Here is a 19,565-nt window from a genome sequence, read left to right as displayed (position 1 = left end):
GTACTTCAGGGCTTACGTTGTCGTAATCCATAAGCACTTCCAGTTTAGGTGAGAATTTGTTCTCTCACCATCTTCCTACAGTGTCCCCTGGCAGCACCCACAGTACCCAGCAGGGCTGTGTTGCCAAACTCTATGTTCCACTGTGCCCAAGTGGGTATCGAGGGTAATGCTGCAGTCCAGGGAAGCTGCTATATAGCATTTTTGGGGTTTAGTGTCCTTGAAAAGCTGCCTTCTCCCATTCTTCCATCTTAGAGCCATCCAGGCTAGGTTAAGCTGCCGGCCATATCTTACACCATCCTTTGCCTAAGACTACTGGAATCAGTTTTAGTTCCCAGTAACACTGTAATAGGAACAAGAACTTCCGAAAATTAATGAACAAATCAACCCTGGCTAAGTATATATTATCTTCAACACTGATTTTCATAAAACACACATCTTACACCACTCCCAACAGGTTTCAGTTACTTAAGAGATAAGAGATTATCCCTAAATGGTGCCCAACAGTTTGCACCTCTGGCTACTAATGGTATATTTTAGTAATGTGAAACAGACCACATGACTCACCTATACTTCCAATATATAATGGGACATGGGAGTGGGGCCACATTGCAGTGCTCACTTGTTGGATCAAAGGCAAAATTGGTGAGTGGGGTTTTAATGTAATTAAAGAAATAAAACACACAACAAGAGTCATGTGTTTCAAGCAGCATATTGTAACATTGCCTTTCTATCAAATTATTTTGAAAATGCATGTATCCAGGATATAAAAAAATGGAAAAAAATGATTTTGCAGTTTCCATTGACCCTCTTATGGTAATTGATTTCTGGATCCACTGATAAAGTATTCATCACAACAGAATTTCAAACAAGCATATCAGTGACGTCCGATCACAAGACTAATGAATGTGGTTGGAATAAAAAAAACATGGCACTGGCCATGCAAAACTACAACAAAGGTGCCCACAAGAAAAATAAAAATTAAGACTGCATAGTAGTGATATAACTGCCATAACAATTAAACGCTTTGAGCTTAGGAAAGGTTCTATAGAAACAAAATGTATTATTATTGTTAATAGTATGTCAAAGGGTGTATAAATAAAAAATAAACCTATAAAAAATGCAAAAATAGTAAATGGTGATCCCAAAACTCAGTTTAGAACATTACAGTATAATGGAAATGCTAAATGTATCGTTTTTATAATTGGGCACGTTGTCGGTAAAAAAGAACAGCACATTATATTTTGGTTTGCGTTAAGAAGGTTCACCAAATGTCTGCTGAGGCCTTATGAGTGCACACTGGACTCCATCTTTACTGGTTGCATATGGCACTTGCTTGGCTCACGAACATAAAGCACTGAAGATGGCTTGTGGTACACATGACTAGTGGCGCCAAGCAGCATTGTGTTGAGGACCTGTATCGCATACACTACCTCTGCACGTTTGCTTTTTTCACTCCTACCTTCTGACAAACAGTACAGGACCTTTCAAGCATATAGTTTCTGAGACAGTTTCTATTCATAGAGTGTTAGGTTACCAGACAGCCAGCCATGTTAACAAATGCAGTATGTGCACAATTATACTGTATATTTGCATTGCATTCTATGAATGCTGCTTTTTGAGTGCAACTCTTTTTAGTATTGGGTTACTGTCACTGCAATATGTACACATGAAAATCAACTTGAACTTGTAGAAAAATCTTGCCCTGACCCCTGGAAACCCTCACCACAAAAATGACAGCATTAATGAGCTGCTGGACAGCACACGTCGAAGAGCAAAAGGGACACTGGCAATGATGTGAAGAGCACAGCCAGGCATCTTTAAAAATGGAAGAATCTCCCAAAACAATTCCTTTTTTTCCAGAAAACAACACAAATATGCTGTTTTAAAGTATTTGTGCATTCTCAAGATGCTAATCAATATTCTAAACCATTCCTGGCTTGAACAATAGATGTATTTGGCATGCTTTAAGACGTATATATTCATGGAGAGAGAGCTCTGTACTAGTGGACACATTATATGTGTCTATGCACTGAAACAGGCGCCAGCATGGAAAATTCATTTGCATTTAGTTAACTTGGCTGTTGCCAGCCATAAGCAAATCTCACAATAGTCAGTCAGTAGTCAAACCACAACAATACATTTTGAAAATGGTTGTGAATTCTCTTCTCTACAATGCTGCATGTGATCTGAGAAGCCTGGGCACATCTTGGCTACTCACATAGCCTTGACATCCTGAGGCAAGATACAAAACATGCTATCAAACACGTTCATGACTCATTTGTATTCAATATGGGTAGGCTTTTTGGTTCAGTTGCTATTTGAGAAATATAATGTAAAGCAGGTTAAAACATTTTTTTCTTTTTTACCTGAGCATGCCAGAAAGCACACTAAAGCAGTTTGATGGCAAAGTGCCGGGAAAATCTTTCCATTAGCCTCAGAGTAAAGATTAAAATGAATTAGAACATTCAGGTCAATCAGTCTTATCAGCGATTTTGTTCCAAACCTTCATCTTACATTGTTGATGGCACAGGGCCTCCATCATCTGACATGTTGTAATACTGCACATTATTGATTAAAATCAAGAAAAATAAAACTGTATTTGGATTTGTATTAGTTGTTGCAGTCCAAACACACCACCTCTGGACTCTTCTACTAACCTCATTTCACATTTTCTTATTTTCTCTTTAACACCACAGTGTCTATTTGCCTGTATTTGTACTGAGGATAGTCTGCTGGCCTAGTGGATAATGCTGCTGCTTCATAGCCCCAGAGGACAAGGTTCAAAACCTCTTAATACCACTGACTAACACACATTCTGTCTGTGTCCACATGGGTTTTCTTCAGGCCAGGGATGTGAATTTTATGTTTGTTTGTGCCCCAAAGTAGCCCGCTACAAATGAGTCTGAATGCCGCATGAAGGACTAGCACCCAGTCCAAATCTGGCTCCTGCCTTGCACCCCCATACTTCCAGCATGACAAATTGTAAGAACTCAATTTAGAAGATGGGCATTGAAGGTCAGAAAAAGATTTACTTCCTAATTTATGTCACACACATGCGATTAGGAAGCAGTCAAAGAGCCTAAAGGTGAGTGAAATATTAGCGAGATAGAGGGTCATCAAGTGGTACTTATCTGAATCTCTTTTCATCAACAGAAAATCTGAAGAAAAATTACCTTCACTTCCGGGTACCAAAATAACCATGATGATGTCACTTCCGGTCAACCATGATGACATCACTTCCGGCTCCATCAGATCACTTCACTTCTGGCGCACCCTGATGACGTTGGTTCCTGTTCCTGCCTCCAACGTCACATCCTGCCAACCATTTCCTGTCCCATAATCCTTTTGCTATAAAAACGCCATTTTTCCAACAGTAAAACGTTCATTGTACAAAAAAGACTTTGAATCAGTTTATTTCTTTATTGTCTGGATGACAATATATGGGGACGGTCCCCAAAACTTTATTTGTTTATTGTGCAGTATTGAGTACCATCATGGGCGATCTACGCACCCTAAAAATACAGATGGGCGAAATAAGTACCCAACTAGCCGAAGTTAGAGGATTGTGCCACAGCCGAAGTACTGACGAAGGCCGCTCGGTCACTACCTATTCAATTGACGAAACTTACAGAGTCAGATGACATTGAGACTTATTTTTTGATTTTTGAGCGTACCTCTAAGCAGAACGCATGGCCAAGGTCGGAGTGGGTGTACCAACTGGCTCCCCACCTGACTTAACTGAGGAGCAGGCCACTGATTATGACGCTCTGAAACTGGAGGTGTTCAAGCGCTACGGCGTATCTCCGGAACAGCAGGCGAGAGAATGGAGGGAGTGGCAGTTTGATCCTGAGAGGCCATTAAGAACCCAGGGCTTTGAGGCTTGGGGAAAAGTTTGTCGCTGGCTACGGCCAGACATTAACACCTCTCACAAGATGGCCGAGCTTTTAGCGTGTGAGACCTTTGTTCATTCCCTCCCTGACCATATCGCCCGGAAAGTCCAGAAGCATAATTTTGAGGACATAGACACCTTAATAAAAATCGCGGAGCGCCACTGGGCAGCTTGTAAATCAGGGCGGTCAGAACGGTTCTCCCGACGTACCCAACAGGCACGTGAAGCAGCTCCTGAGCCCACCTGACAAGCTCCCGAGCCTGCTGTCCATAAAAAGGACAGACCAGCCAGTCTTCCCTGCTGTTTCAGGTGTGGGGAGATTGGACATCTGTCCCCCAACTGTACATTCAAGCTCATGGATTGCTCATTGGTAAAGGGAGAAAGGTATTGTGCCACGGTAACTAACCCTTTGTCTCTTCCATGTACAGGTGCAGTTTTTATAAATGGCAGGTAGGTAAGGGCAATGTTTGATTCTGGGAGTAATATTTCTATTGTTGCTGCCCGATTCGTTTTACTGCAACATTGGACTAAAATAAAAACTAGTCTAAAATGTATTCATGGGGGCATCCAGTATTATAAAACAGCTAGATGTGTAGTATCTGTGAATCACAACCTAACAAGTATGGCCATGGCTGTATTACCGGATCACCCTTTTCCAGTCATGTTAGGAAGAGATTGGAATAAAATTACCAGCGGTAATAACATAACTGTATCTAAGAAGTATTTGGGCTTAGTAATGGAGAATACTGCTCCGACTGCCTCCACGTTGTGTCCATCAGTAGCACGGAACCATATGGGTACCCAATGCGAAGAAATCGATGTCCCATCATCCTCTGCGGGAGCTAGTACAGTTAACGTGGAGGACAAGGAGGCAGAAGCCCCTCCCATTGAGGTCGCACGAGGCCCAATTCAAGATTTAACTGCTCAATTCCTATTAACACCGTCATCTTTTAAAAGAGAACAATGGAACGATGATTCCTTAAAATTCGCTAGGAATGCAGTAGTATCTACCAAGGGTTGTACAACCCTGAATCCCATGCCACTGATGCCGTTCTTTATAATTAAAAACAAATTATTAAATAGAGTGGCAGAACACGGGGGTGAAGTGCGAGCGTTGCTGTTAATTCCACGCACTTTTCGGTGACAAGTGTGTGAGTTGGCACATGCTCACCTTCTAGGAGCCCATTTAGACACTGATAAAACATTGGAGAGAATAAAACTCCAATTTTATTCGCCGGGAGTTAATGATGAGGTCTGACAATTTTGCACTTCCTGTCCAGAGTGTCATCTTCGCCAGATTCCAAGAAAGACTCGAGCTCCTCTCGTTCCCCTTCCCCTTATTGATATCCCTTTTCAACGAGTTGGAATTGATCTCGTAGGACCCCTAGAACCCTCGTTAAAGGGCTTTAAGTATATATTAGTCCTAGTTTATTATGCCACTCGCTTCCCCGAAGCTGTTATGTTGCGCTCAGCTAATACTAAAAACATTGCACAGGAATTAGTAGGGATATTCGCTCGTGTTGGGATCCCCAAATAGGTTTTAATGGACCAAGGGACTCCCTTCACTTCAGAGACGTTCAGGGAAGTAGCTAAATTACTCCGAATAAAACATCTGAAAATGTCTGTCTATCATCCCCAAACTGATGGGTTGGTAGCATGTTTTAATCAAACTTTAAAACAGATGTTATATAAAGTAGTTAACGAGGATGGAAGAAACTGGGATCAGTTGCTTCCTCTCGTTTTGTTTGCCTATCGGGAAGTCCCTCAGACCTCTACTAGTTTTTCTCCTTTTGAATTATTATATGGAAGACAACCCAGAGGACTTTTGGATATGCTAAAAGAAGGATGGGAGGAGGAGGTCCTCCCTACTTCAAATATTCCTGAATATGTCACCCAATTACAGATCTCCCAGATTGGAGAAAATTAGACCTATTCTAAAAGAGAATTTGGAAAAAGCACAAGCAGCGCAGTCACATTATTACAACAGAAACACCACCATTCGGGAATTCGTGATCGTGTAATGGTACTTTTCCCAACTTCTCATTTAAAGTTGTTAGCACATTGGCAAGGCCCTTATGAAATTAAGGAAAGGAACGAGTGAATGTGTATATCATATTAATTTGCTGAAGCCGTGGAAAGACAGGGAATTTGATCCCTCCTCTGGCCAGCCTTGTTCTCTTTTTATGTCATGTGCCCACCTTGATTTCGGTCCCAAATTGACATCTGAACAATGACAAGATCTCGAATTGGCTACCTTGTCTGTATCCAAAGTTGTGGATGAAATACCTGGACGTACTGCGTTGATTGTTCATGACATCATTACTAACCCTGGAGTGATTGTCAGAGAGAGACCTTATAGGCTCCCAGAGGCAAAGAAAGCGGAAGAAGAGTTGAAAATTAGACGAATGCTAGAATTAGGGGTTATTGAGGAAATCTATAGCCCTTGGTCTAGTCCAATTGTCTTAGTTTCTAAACCTGATGAGTCATGGAGGTTCTGCAATGACTTCCGTCGACTTAATCATGTCTCTAAATTTGATGCGTATCCCATACCACGAGTGGATGATTTACTTGATCGGTTGGGGAACGCACAATTCCTAACTACTCTTGAAATGACAAAAGGGTATTGGCAAATTCCCTTAATGGACACCGCAAAAGAAAAAAACACTTTTAGTACACCCAGTGGACATTGGCAATACTGGGTCCTTCCTTTTGGCTTGTATGGGGCACCAGCTACTTTTCAACGTCTGGGAGACACACTGCTACAGCCCCACAATTCATATAGTGCTGCCTACCTGGATGATGAGGTCATTTATTCCGGCACGTGGAAGGACCATGTATGGCAGGTTAAAACAATACTCTCCACGCTAGCATCAGGGGGGCTTCATATTAATCCGAAGAAATGTTTTTTTCGGATTAAGAGAAGCCAAATATTTAGGTTACCTAGTAGGAGGGGGTGTTGTTAAGCCATAATGTAATAAAATTGATGCCATCATGAATTGGCCCCGTCCGATAAATAAGCGGCAGGTACAAGCATTTTTGGGATTGGCAGGTCACTATCGCCATTTTGTAACGCATTTCTCTGAAATTGCTACACCCTTATCTAATTTAACAAGGAAACAAGCACCTTTAAAAGTGGTATGGGATGATTCGGTTGATAAAGCATTCAGTGACTTGAAATTGGCCCTTACTTCAGCACCTGTATTAAGATCTCCTGACTTTTCTATTCCATTCATCCTTCAGACCGACGCTTCGGCCACAGGATTGGGTGCCGTGCTGAGCCAATGCGTCGACGGTGCTGAACACCCCATTATGTACCTTAGCCGGAAACTGCTGGACCGAGAGACCAAGTATGCTGCGGTGGAGCGAGAAGCCTTGGCAATTAAGTGGGCTATCACGTCATTAAGGTACTACCTATTAGGGCGTGAGTTTACTCTGGTGACGGATCATGTCACTTTGCAGTGGATGTCCCTTCATCGTGAGTCTAATCCTAGCATCACTACGTGGTTTTTAGATCTTCAACCTTATCGTTTTAGTGTCATTTAGAGTAAAGGTTCCTTACAGGCCAATGCAGATACTCTCTCCCGTGTCCACAACCTCTTGGTGCAGGTCACCCGACCAGATGGGTCTGGGCTGAGGGGGGGGGGTCATATCACACGTGTGATTAGGAGGCAGTCAAAGAGCCTAAAGGTGAGTGAAATATCGGGAGATAGAGGGTCATCACGTGGTACTTACCTGAATCTCTTTTCGTCCATAGAAAATCTGAAGAAAAATAATTACCTTCACTTCTAGGTACCAAAATGGCTGCGATGACGTCACTTCCAGTCAAACATGATGACATCACTTCCGGCTCCATCAGATCACTTCACTTCCGTCGCATCCTGATGACGTTGGTTCCGGTTTCTGTCTTCAACATCACATCCTGCCAACCACTTCCTGTCCAATAATCCTTTTGTTATAAAGACACCCCAAAACTTTATTTATTTATTGTGCAGTATTTTTTCTTCATGAATAATCTCCACATTCAGAAGTGCTCAAGCATAAATGTCATGCACGCGCACATAAGAAGTAGCTAAAGGGCTCAAAAGAAGCTAAATCCATGCCGGACCAGGGGGTGGCAGAGTGCACAGCTACCTATGTCACTTTGTGGTCTTCTGGGCCTGCTAATACCACTTCCGGTTTTGGGCATGATGATGTCACTTCCGACTCTGGGCTCGATGACATCACTTCTGGTTCTTTTCACAATGACATCATCCCCCCTGTCTAGCATATTCCTTTTGTTACCTCCATTCTATTTTGGACTCTTGTCTGTAAAGACTTATTGTTCACTTTTGTAATTATGTGGAGTGGCTGCCTAAACCTTTTTGTTGTGTCAAGGCATATCATTTCACAACATGAAATTAAATGGGATGTTGAATTTAAATGCTCATGTAAGCAAGTGACATATTTAAATCAGAGCATACCTTTGCACAGAATTTACAAAAAGGTAACAATTAACTTTGAAGGAAGCTTTTATGAATAAAATGCAAATGCAAAATGCTTCTAAATAATTTGCCTTTCTACACTGTATTCAATATTTTTGGGGCAGGTTATCACCCTAAAATCCATTACTGCTTTGAATTGTGTCCTACTGGACTCAATTAGAGGTATACATGACATGAATGGTATGCATGGATGTTGTTGCTGCCATAAAGTTGGCCACTAAGTTTTTTAAATGAATACACCACCCAAAAATGATTTTACTTGCCCCATGTAGTTTGTAGTTATGGCCGAAAAAAAAATTTTATATCATGTTATTGCAGAGAAGGGACATCTCAAAGGGATCTGATAGTGACCAATACTGGACAACAGCAAACAATTTCAAAAACTTCCATGAGAAGTCAAGCAAAGTGATACCATCTCATTGCATCCATTATTGCTAACATGGTATGACACCCTACTACTATAATATCTAATTTTACTCATGTCTCACAGGGGTTGTGCTTTCAAACTGAAAAAACAAAAAAGATCTTCCTAATATCTTTTTGGTTTCTCATAGACGACAATAACATCAAAAAGAAATGGAGACATAAAAAAATACTCCAGTATTCTCACCCTTGTCTCCCCAGAAGTTTCAGCAGAGATCTCACCAAAGTCAAACTCAGATTTTGACATTTTTTTTGCAGTTTGAAAGTATTTGCATTATGTGCTCAGTAATATCTGGTGCAATACATGGACGGTTATTTGAGGTAATAAATCACATTACTATGATTACCAAACTAAAGTCCTTGCTTCTGAATGATACTATTAGTGGGTCTGACTAATATTGCTGTGCTCCAAAAAGATCATCCTCAAATCCAGAGGCTGTGGATTCAAATCCCACTATTGTCACCGTGTGACCACAAGCAAGTCGCTTCATCTGCCTGTGCTCCAACTGGACAAGCAAAAGTAGTGCAACTGATCGTAAGTCTTATGTTGTAAGTCACCTTGGATAAAGGCATCAGTCCAGTAATAAGGAAATAATGTAACATTTTGAAAGAGATTAAAACAGGATTTGAAAAAGATCTCACAAAATATAACATGCTTTTCAAACTAAATTCTCAATTTAAAAATCTTTTACCTCAGTTGTATCTCGAATCTTCTTGTTGTCTAAAGATATTTCTCATAAGCAATTTGAGAACATTAGAACAATCTAAACAAGAACAGACCATTTAGCTCAACAAAGCTCACCAGTCCTAGCTACTTAATTCTTCTAAAAAACCATGAATTTCAGTTTTGAAAGTCCCTAAAGTCCTACTGTCTACCACACTACTTGGTAGTTTATTCTATGTGTCTTTGTGTCTCGATCCACTGTACTGTACTAATTCAATCATGACACCTCTTAATCTTCTTTTGCTTAAACTGAAAAGGTTTTGCTCTTTTAATCTTTCCTCATAATTCATCCCCTGTAGCACTGGAAACAGCCTAGTTGCTCTTCTCTGGATCATTTCTAGCGCTGCTATGTCCTTTTTGCAATCTGGAGACCAAGAACTGTAAACATTACTCCAGATGAGGGCTCACCAATGTGTTATAAAGTTTGGGCAAATCTCCTTGGACTTGTACTCTACACACCGTGCTATATAACTTAACATTTTGTTAGCCTTCTTAACAGCTTCTGAACTCTGTCTGACAGTTGATACTGCCAAGTCTACTAGGACTTCTAAATCCTTCTCATAAGGTGTGCTGTTGATTTTCAGACCTTCCTATGTGTAATACTTTACGTTTACTGACATTTCATTTCATCTGCCACAAATCTGCTCAAGCCTGTGGGTACTCCAAGTCCCTCTGTAATGATTCAATGGATTCCAGATTATCTGCCAATCCACCTAGCTTGGTATCATCTGAAAACGTAACCATCTTGTTACTTATATTGTTATCCAAATCGTTTGTGTATATTAAAAACAGCAGCAGCCCTAGCACTGACCCCTGTGGAACACTCTTAGGCCATGTGACGCATTCTCTAGCAGATGCTATTGCTACACAAGCATTTTACTGTTCACACTTGCGCACGTACTTTACATAAATCTTGAATATTTAATGATTAAACCCATCAATCCAGGGATGCGCCCACTCCAGCTAGCATTGGGCACAAGGCAGAAACAATCCCTGGACAGGGCATGAGCTCATTGCAAGGTGAATACAAGCACACACTTACACTGGTGTCATTTTAGCATCACCAAATCCCAAAATCTGCATATCTTTGGAAGGAAACCAGAGCACTGTGTGGACATTCAGCCGGAAAACATGTAAACACCAGGCAGGGAACACCAGTGACATGACTCCCTGCAAGACAGCAGTGCTACCGCTCCGCCACCGTGTCACCCCTATGTGTGTAATTATTAATAGTATTCAGTATTTAAACGAAATGAACGATTTATCTGTAAAATGTAGCATACACACTTTAATGCACTTCATCATGAAAGTTATCCATCCATCCATCCATTTTCTAACCCGCTGAATCCGAATACAGGGTCACGGGGGTCTGCTGGAGCCAATCCCAGCCAACACAGGGCACAAGGCAGGAACCAATCCTGGGCAGGGTGCCAACCCACCACAGGACACACACACAAACACACCCACCACACATTAGGGCCAATCTAGAACCGCCAATCCACCTAACCTGCATGTCTTTGGATTGTGGGAGGAAACCGGAGCGCCCGGAGGAAACCCATGCAGACACGGGGAGAACATGCAAACTCCACGCAGGGAGGACCCGGGAAGCGAACCCGGGGGTCTCCTAACTGCGAGGCAGCAGCGCTACCACTGTGCCACCGTGCCGCCCTCATGAAAGTTATATCAAGTATAAATCTAAGGATTCTAAATGTGCAGAAAGTTGGAATATCAGATATTTAATATGTTCTGTGTGGTGATCTATTGCTGCTGATGTCAGGTTAGGAGGAAGCCCAAGAAGTGCGTAGCAATTAACAACTGGGTCAGTTTTAAGATGACGTTTATGACAGTCTACTTTAATGATAAAGTAAACTACGAGTTTAAAGTGGACATTTCGAGATTAAAGCCAAAATTTTCACTTTAATCACAAAATACATCTTTTCACCGTGTTCTTAATTTTTTTTCTCTGTGGCCCAAACGCAGCGCTGTACATTATGTTGCTGTTGTGAAGGTGCAAAAAAAAAAAAAAAGACGGCACAGAAGATATTATGTGAGACTTTTAAAATGTATCGTGTCATTACGATGAGGAATATGTGACGCTTGAATATAAAACCACCATAAATGCGAATGTACAGTATGTCAGCATTTTGCTTCACCACATCGAGTCATTCATCAAACATCGAAGCAGGCACATCGATCTACCTAAGGCTTTCTGTCACATTTAAATAGTAAACAGAGACTCTGATGTCACATTCCAACTTTTATCACACTGCGTCGCAAACCTGGACTTTTTTCTGGGACTGCAACTTGCGCATGCGTAGTATTAATTTCTGAGGATGTGCTCAGAGGACGCATCAAATGAACGCTGAGAACGAGTGTCAGCCATGATGCATACGTGTTCTGAGTGTGAAGTATAAACAAGACCTTAATGTCAGCCAGTTCTGATAGGATTTCCCGCACCATCACCCTCTGCTTCCTGTGTCTGAGCCAATTCTGCACCCATCCATAACACCCTGAACTCCCAGTTCTTTTACTCTGATGCCCAATCTCTCAATTGGCACAGTTTAGGGGAAATATTAGTGACAAAGTTGATTCTCAAATTAAATATAAATAAGTAACCCTTTTAAATCTCATGAGCCAACAAAGATTTCCCAGAATTGTTTATTTAACAATATTTGTTAACAGTTGCTGCCTCACAGTTAGGAGACCCGGGTTCACTCCCTGGGTCCTCCCTGCGTGGCGTGGAATGGAGTTTGCATGTTCTCCCTGTGTCTGCGTGGGTTTCCTCCCATAGTCCAAAGACATGCAGGTTAGGTGCATTGGCGATTCCAAATTGTCCCTAGTGTGTGCTTGGTGTGTGTGTGCGCGCCCTGCCCAGGGTTTGTTTCCTGCCAGCAGAACCCCGTGACCCTATAGTTAGGATATAGCGGGTTGGATAATGGATAGATATATTTTGCACATTGTGAGCATATAACTATATGACTTAATTGTTTTGGATTATGCGACATGAGTAACATCAATTTTTTTCTTGGACATTTCTCATATTATTGGCTGCAGTTCTGTGTTAGTCACGTTTTGGTCCTGTTCTATCAAAAACTTTATTATGTCTTTTGAAATTATTTGACTAGCACTTTTTCTTGGCCATCACTACAAACTACATGATGTAAGGAACATATAAGAAATATTAGTTTTGGGAGGAGTATAGCTTCAAGGTCTGGTTGATAACAGATAAGTTGTCTCATGCTGACACTTTTTAAAAATTGTTATGGTTTCTGCATCAACTACCTATAGATGAGCGAAACAGTCAAGTTTCTCTTCTCCTACAGTTTCACAAAACCAACGCCAAAATTCATATTTTTTTCTTCAATCACTGGTGTGAATTGTTTTACTTTTAGAATTTTAAAAGTGCACAATTTATTTATTACTTGCTGAGAGCATACAACTTAACAAAATAGCCTGCCCTTTTGCATTTTGCAGAAAGCTGTTGCCTAAGTGTGTCATTCTCTCACTGGGGGACTCGTCAACTACAAGATGTCAGACAGCTCGACATGTGCTAAGCTGAGGGCATGCGGCATCACACCTCTTCAGGAGAAATATGCTTCCTTATGATCAATTGTTATACTAACATAGCTTCTGGCTATGCTGTTTATATTTTTTGAGATCAGTTAATAAGGATAAAACTTTCTTGAACATCACGTCCGATGAACTTGAGATTATTATTATTGAATATATAAATTAAAATTGTGGGTAGGGATTTTTAATGTGTTTTTTGAAGCAGTTCACGTGTAACTGTATGCGGTGTAGCGAATCATAATGTGTGTATAGATTTTAGAATAGCAATTGGAGAAAAAATGAAAGAATAAAAATAAAAGGAAATGATGACATAGAGTATTTGCTGTAGCACCATGGTTAGCTGCAAAGAGAGTGTGCATCATAGTGTGACATTTACATAATGTCTGTGGGCACCCCAGTTGCTTGCTGGCATTTCTCTGATATGTATAATGAGCGAAATTACATTGCATCAGCAGGTCAAAATCCCTAAAGCTGCTTTTCATGCTCATTTACATCTACATATACTATGTTCATGCATGTTTTATGTCCTCTTTAACTGCTCCTCATCTGTTATACAGGAGTGGGAGAACCCCACTGTAGTAGGCAAGATCATTACTCACAAGGCTGTAGGCACTTTCTGCTTTGTGCCCGAGACAAACCCCTCACATACCCCCCACTCCCCCACCATTAAAATATATTATGCTTTATTCTTTGTAGGTTATTTCCTTGTCGCCCACCTTCCGGCAATCTAGCTGTCCTTATGATTAGGCTCTTGGATTTAAAGCATGTCATATAAAAGGCCTGCAAGCGATATCATTTGAAAGTCATGAAATTGTTAAGAATAGGTACATGCATTGAATACCTTGTGACAGCTTTGTGAATGTATTACCTAATAACCTTGGGGTCACTGACCTTAATGGTTTTCTGAATTCTCTAACATGTTACTTAAAATTAACTGCATGTCAGTGCTTTCAATTTATTCAGATTCTTTCATGCTGAAATATGGAATTATGCCAATTTTTGCTAAGCATAAGCAGCTTATAGGCCCTAGCACTTTAAACCAAATAACATTTACACATAAAAGTATATCATATTATACATTTATTGAATTTGAAATAAGACAAGTCTTTTAAAAACAAAACTGAATAAATTTTTTTTTTCTTTTTTTACATTGATTTTGCTCAGTTCAGAGAAAGCTAAATTGATTCATTCATAACAAGCTGACAATTTCCAGTGTGTATTAGTGATTCCATCAAAGCCATTCCATAAAAGAGAGAGCAATAATTTCTGAGCTCAAATGTTGCTACTGCTCTGTAGTCAGATGGGTGTACTAGAAGCAGTGCATGTAATTGTTACAGCCCCACTTTCATACGCTCACTGATGACACAAACAGTAAATCCCATTATTGGCAAACAGTCCTGTGAACAGCTAGGCGGTTATGAGGGCCAGTACTCATTACATTATCTTGTCTGATGCTTGCCAACGATTGCTGGTGCACTTGTTAACAATAAATATGGCAGAGAAATAATAGATAGATAGATAGATAGATAGATAGATAGATAGATAGATAGATAGATAGATAGATAGATAGATAGATAGATAGATAGATAGAATGCATTCCATCTGAAAACACACAGGTTGGTACAAATATAAAAGGGGATTCCAACTGGCAAGAGCCTCAGCAAGGTGGGAAAGGGCAGGGGGAAATCCGACAAAAGATGTCAGGGAGGGAGAGAGATACCACAACACTAGCAAAAAGAGTAGTGTTTTTGTAGCACCGTGGTTCTAAAACGTTTTTTGTGTAACCCAGTTTTGCCCTTTTTGTGGCTTCATAACCCCAAAATCGCACAGAGTGTTATACAAGGGATCCAATCCCCTTGCAGAATCACCAGCAATTGTTGTCCCGGGGGTCTCTCTTGAAGAATTATCACGATCATTGTCCTGATGGGGGCTTTTGGTTTCCCCTTGCCCACGGCAACACAATGTTAGGCATTCTGCAAGCCATTCATGACCCTTTCCCATTCAGTACTATTGTGATTCGCTAATCAGCAAGACCCAAGTTCAGAAATCATATTATCATAGTTTAAAAAAGACTGTTCATGGAAGTTAGAAAAGCATGTGAACCAGCCAATGCTAGAACTTGCAAAACAAAAAATTGTGATACACTTCTAAATGGTGTGGAGAGGGCCTGTCATAACCCTTTAGAAAAGAGACAAACACCATGAAGATCTATCAAAAGGTATAGAGAGTTCCTGGTTGGCACAGGCCAAGCAGTTCAATAGGATGGTGTCACAATACAATAAAAAAAAATAATACTGTTTTGTTTTTGTGTTTTTAAATGAATCTTCTATACTTGCATTTTACACTATTTCTTTACCTCAGTGGTAAACACATGCCACCATTTGGGAAAGGGTTTTTAGGATTGTATCTTTGTTTTGTAGTGTTTTTGGAAATCTTGTAAATTTCACCTGTTTCCTTGTCTGTTTCTTATTTACATTTTTTGGATTATTTAGGTTTTTTTTGGCTCATTACTGTCCCATGTATAGAATGCATTAAAATTCTTACTTTCGCGTGCTAATCAACATGCAACACGACTTCACTTTCTTGTGCCATCTATATATATATATAATTCACTAAGGGCACGCAAGACACTGAGCGCAAGCAAGACAGTGAGGGCAAGCAAGACAGAGCCCCGCCCACCAACTCTAAGACCATGGGATATGCTCGACAGAGCCCCACCCACCAACTATAACCCTCCAACCGCGTCACGGGATACGCACGACAGAGCTACACACACCAACTGTAACCGTCCTCCCAAGTCCAGCATCTCTCTCGAGACGCGCAACAAGGAACCACTGTATTAGTTTAAATGGCACTTTTACCACTTGAAATAGGGCGGATGCTCTGACTTATCGTGTCAACTGGGCAACAGTAAATGCGGCATCTATATATGTCTATGTTTTCCGAGGCCTGCTACACGAAGGTACTCTCTCGACCATTGGCATTGGCTTCGCTCCTTGTTATTTTCGTTATACTGCAATGGTGGTTTCCTAAGCCTTTGTTATACTGAATTCCTTTCTCACCGTTTTCCGTTCCTATTCTTACACCTCCGTATGCTACAGCGGGCTTTGGCTAGTATACTATATAACAAAACAGTAAGGTTGGTGTGCATGTCCAGTTCCTCTGAGCAATGTGATTGATCAGTTTGGCTTTGGTGACGCAGTATGAGGAATAATACAGTGTACCATATAAAAAATCAAAAGCGGAAGGAAATGCAAGGAGGAGGGAAGGCATAGGAGCCATGCTGAGAGTCGCCTTCAAAGAAGGAAGTATAAAAGAAAACAGAAGGCAAGCAAGGGGCCTTGAAATGACTTGAGTCTAAGAAGTAGGCATTATGGGAACGTACTTGACAGAGGGACTGCTGAATAAGAAAGGTTCAGACACACAAGGATACTGAAGTAAAGACGATGAAGGCACATGTAGGACGATAGAGATCAGATATTTTTTGTTCTGTTACCTGTCTTTGACAAGTAATGTGGCTAGTAATTAATAATTCAGGTATTACCTTACATTTACTTATTTGGATGACACCTTTTTCCAAGGCAATTTACATCATTTATGATACAATTCATTGCATTTCTTTTGGTTTTTCAATTGGAGTACAGGCAGGGCAAGTGACTTGCTCATAGTCACACAGTCACTAGTAGGATTTGAACCTCAGAGTTTGAAGCCCAAAGCCTTAACCACTATGTCACACCACCAATTATATACTTCTAATATAAGCTATGTAAATATTAATTTACTTTTGTTTACTAGCGTTAAGCGTTTTAGGACTTCCATATGTAAACCTTCAATTGCTGGAGTCAGTTTCATTATTTGTTTGGTATTTAAAAAGTTGATTGTTATTACCATTTTATTTTAATTTCTATAACACCATTTTGTTTTCAGTTACATGACCACTGTCATCATGCTGCTGATGTCACAGAATACAACAATGTAAATTTGGCAGGATTCACATACTACTTTAACCCTTGGTGGACATAACTTCTCTTAGAAGTAGCCTTGTTTTGAGGCTCTTTCATTTTGTTTGTTGGCCTAAGTCACTCAGGTTGCTTTGCCATCCAGGTTTTTGACACTTTGCTCACCTTTTGACCATTTTTTTCACTCCGCTTTCACTCCACATCCTAGTCATTTGTTCCTCACAATAATCTTCAGGTGCAGTAAACACGTCCATTACAATATCCCACTTGATTGCCTCAGCTATTTACTGAGACATTAGCTTTTCCCTAAAGTTGTTTTGGCTCCCTTTTTGCTTCTGTTTTTTGATCTGTTTGTAGGTTGTTATTGACCTTATGGATTCAATAATTAAATACAGTGGTGTGAAAAACTATTTGCCCCTTCCTGATTTCTTATTCTTTTGCATGTTTGTCACACAAAATGTTTCTGATCATCAAACACATTTAACCATTAGTCAAATAAAACACAAGTAAACACAAAATGCAGTTTTTAAATGATGGTTTTTATTATTTAGGGAGAAAAAAAAATCCAAACCTACATGGCCCTGTGTGAAAAAGTAATTGCCCCCTGAACCTAATAACTGGTTGGGCCACCCTTAGCAGCAATAACTGCAATCAAGCGTTTGCGATAACTTGCAATGAGTCTTTTACAGCGCTCTGGAGGAATTCTGGCCCACTCATCTTTGCAGAATTGTTGTAATTCAGCTTTATTTGAGGGTTTTCTAGCATGAACCGCCTTTTTAAGGTCATACCATAGCATCTCAATTGGATTCAGGTCAGGACTTTGACTAGGCCACTCCAAAGTCTTCATTTTGTTTTTCTTCAGCCATTCAGAGGTGGATTTGCTGGTGTGTTTTGGGTCATTGTCCTGTTGCAGCACCCAAGATCGCTTCAGCTTGAGTTGATGAACAGATGGCCGGACATTCTCCTTCAGGATTTATTGGTAGACAGTAGAATTCATGGTTCCATCTATCACAGCAAGCCTTCCAGGTCCTGAAGCAGCAAAACAACCCCAGACCATCACACTACAACCACCATATTTTACTGTTGGTATGATGTTCTTTTTCTGAAATGCTGTGTTCCTTTTATGCAAGATGTAACGGGACATTTGCCTTCCAAAAAGTTCAACTTTTGTCTCATCAGTCCACAAGGTATTTTCCCAAAAGTCTTGGCAATCATTGAGATGTTTCTTAGCAAAATTGAGACGAGCCCTAATGTTCTTTTGCTTAACAGTGGTTTGCGTCTTGGAAATCTGCCATGCAGGCTGTTTTTGCCCAGTCTCTTTCTTATGGTGGAGTCGTGAACACTGACCTTAATTGAGGCAAGTGAGGCCTGCAGTTCTTTAGACGTTGTCCTGGGGTCTTTGTGACCTCTCGGATGAGTCGTCTCTGCGCTCTTGGGGTAATTTTGGTCGGCCGGCCACTCCTGGGAAGGTTCACCACTGTTCCATGTTTTTGCCATTTGTGGATAATGGCTCTCACTGTGGTTTGCTGGAGTCCCAAAGCTTTAGAAATGGCTTTATAACCTTTACCAGACTGATAAATCTCAATTACTTCTGTTCTCATTTGTTCCTGAATTTCTTTGGATCTTGGCATGATGTCTAGCTTTTGAGGTGCTTTTGGTCTACTTCTCTGTGTCAGGCAGCTCCTATTTAAGTGATTTCTTGATTGAAACAGGTGTGGCAGTAATCAGGCCTGGGGGTGGCTACGGAAATTGAACTCAGGTGTGATACACCACAGTTAGGTTATTTTTTAACAAGGGGGCAATTACTTTTTCACATAGGGCCATTTGATCAGAAACATTTTGTGTGACAATCATGCAAAAGAATAAGAAATCAGGAAGGGGGCAAATAGTTTATCACACCACTGTAAATACACATTTAATTTCAATAGTGACTTCTCATGCTCAAAGCACTTCACAGAAATCCAAAGTGAATAACAGGGTATATACAACATTGGGCACAAAATAATGTCCCCATCCTTCTATATAAAAGCGGTCAGGATTGTCCTTCCATCCCGTGAGTGCTACGCAGGCGCGGAGTTTCACACACGCCCCATCCATTTTGCAATGCACAATGGGATTTGTAGTTTTGTTTTTCCAGGTAAAAGATGATTTTCTACTCCAGACTGTGCGATATCTTCTTCTTCTTTCTTACTATATAAAATCAGCAGTCGGGATTGTCCTTCCGTCCTGTGAGTGGAAAGCGTAGCGGTATTCCGCTTCTCACAGACTTACTACTTGCAGCTTGCGGTACGAAGCGACATGATGTGAGCAGAGTTCTGGTGCTCCCATCGTTCCCTTGCTTTTGTACGCAATGCGCTGGAAAAATAGACAAAATTATGTCCCTGGAAATAATTAATGTTGATGGAGTACAAATGCCTCACCGCATAGTAAATATCAGGGGGGTTCAAAACGGTGACCTGAATATAGAAAAAAAGTTTAAATTTCATCACAAAAATAACAGAAACTACGAGTATTAAAGT

The sequence above is a fragment of the Polypterus senegalus genome, chromosome 3 (genome assembly GCF_016835505.1).
Source record: "Polypterus senegalus isolate Bchr_013 chromosome 3, ASM1683550v1, whole genome shotgun sequence".
Lineage (NCBI taxonomy): Eukaryota > Metazoa > Chordata > Cladistia > Polypteriformes > Polypteridae > Polypterus > Polypterus senegalus.
The sequence above is the reverse complement of the archived record's forward strand: the minus strand, read 5'-3'. Positions refer to the sequence as shown.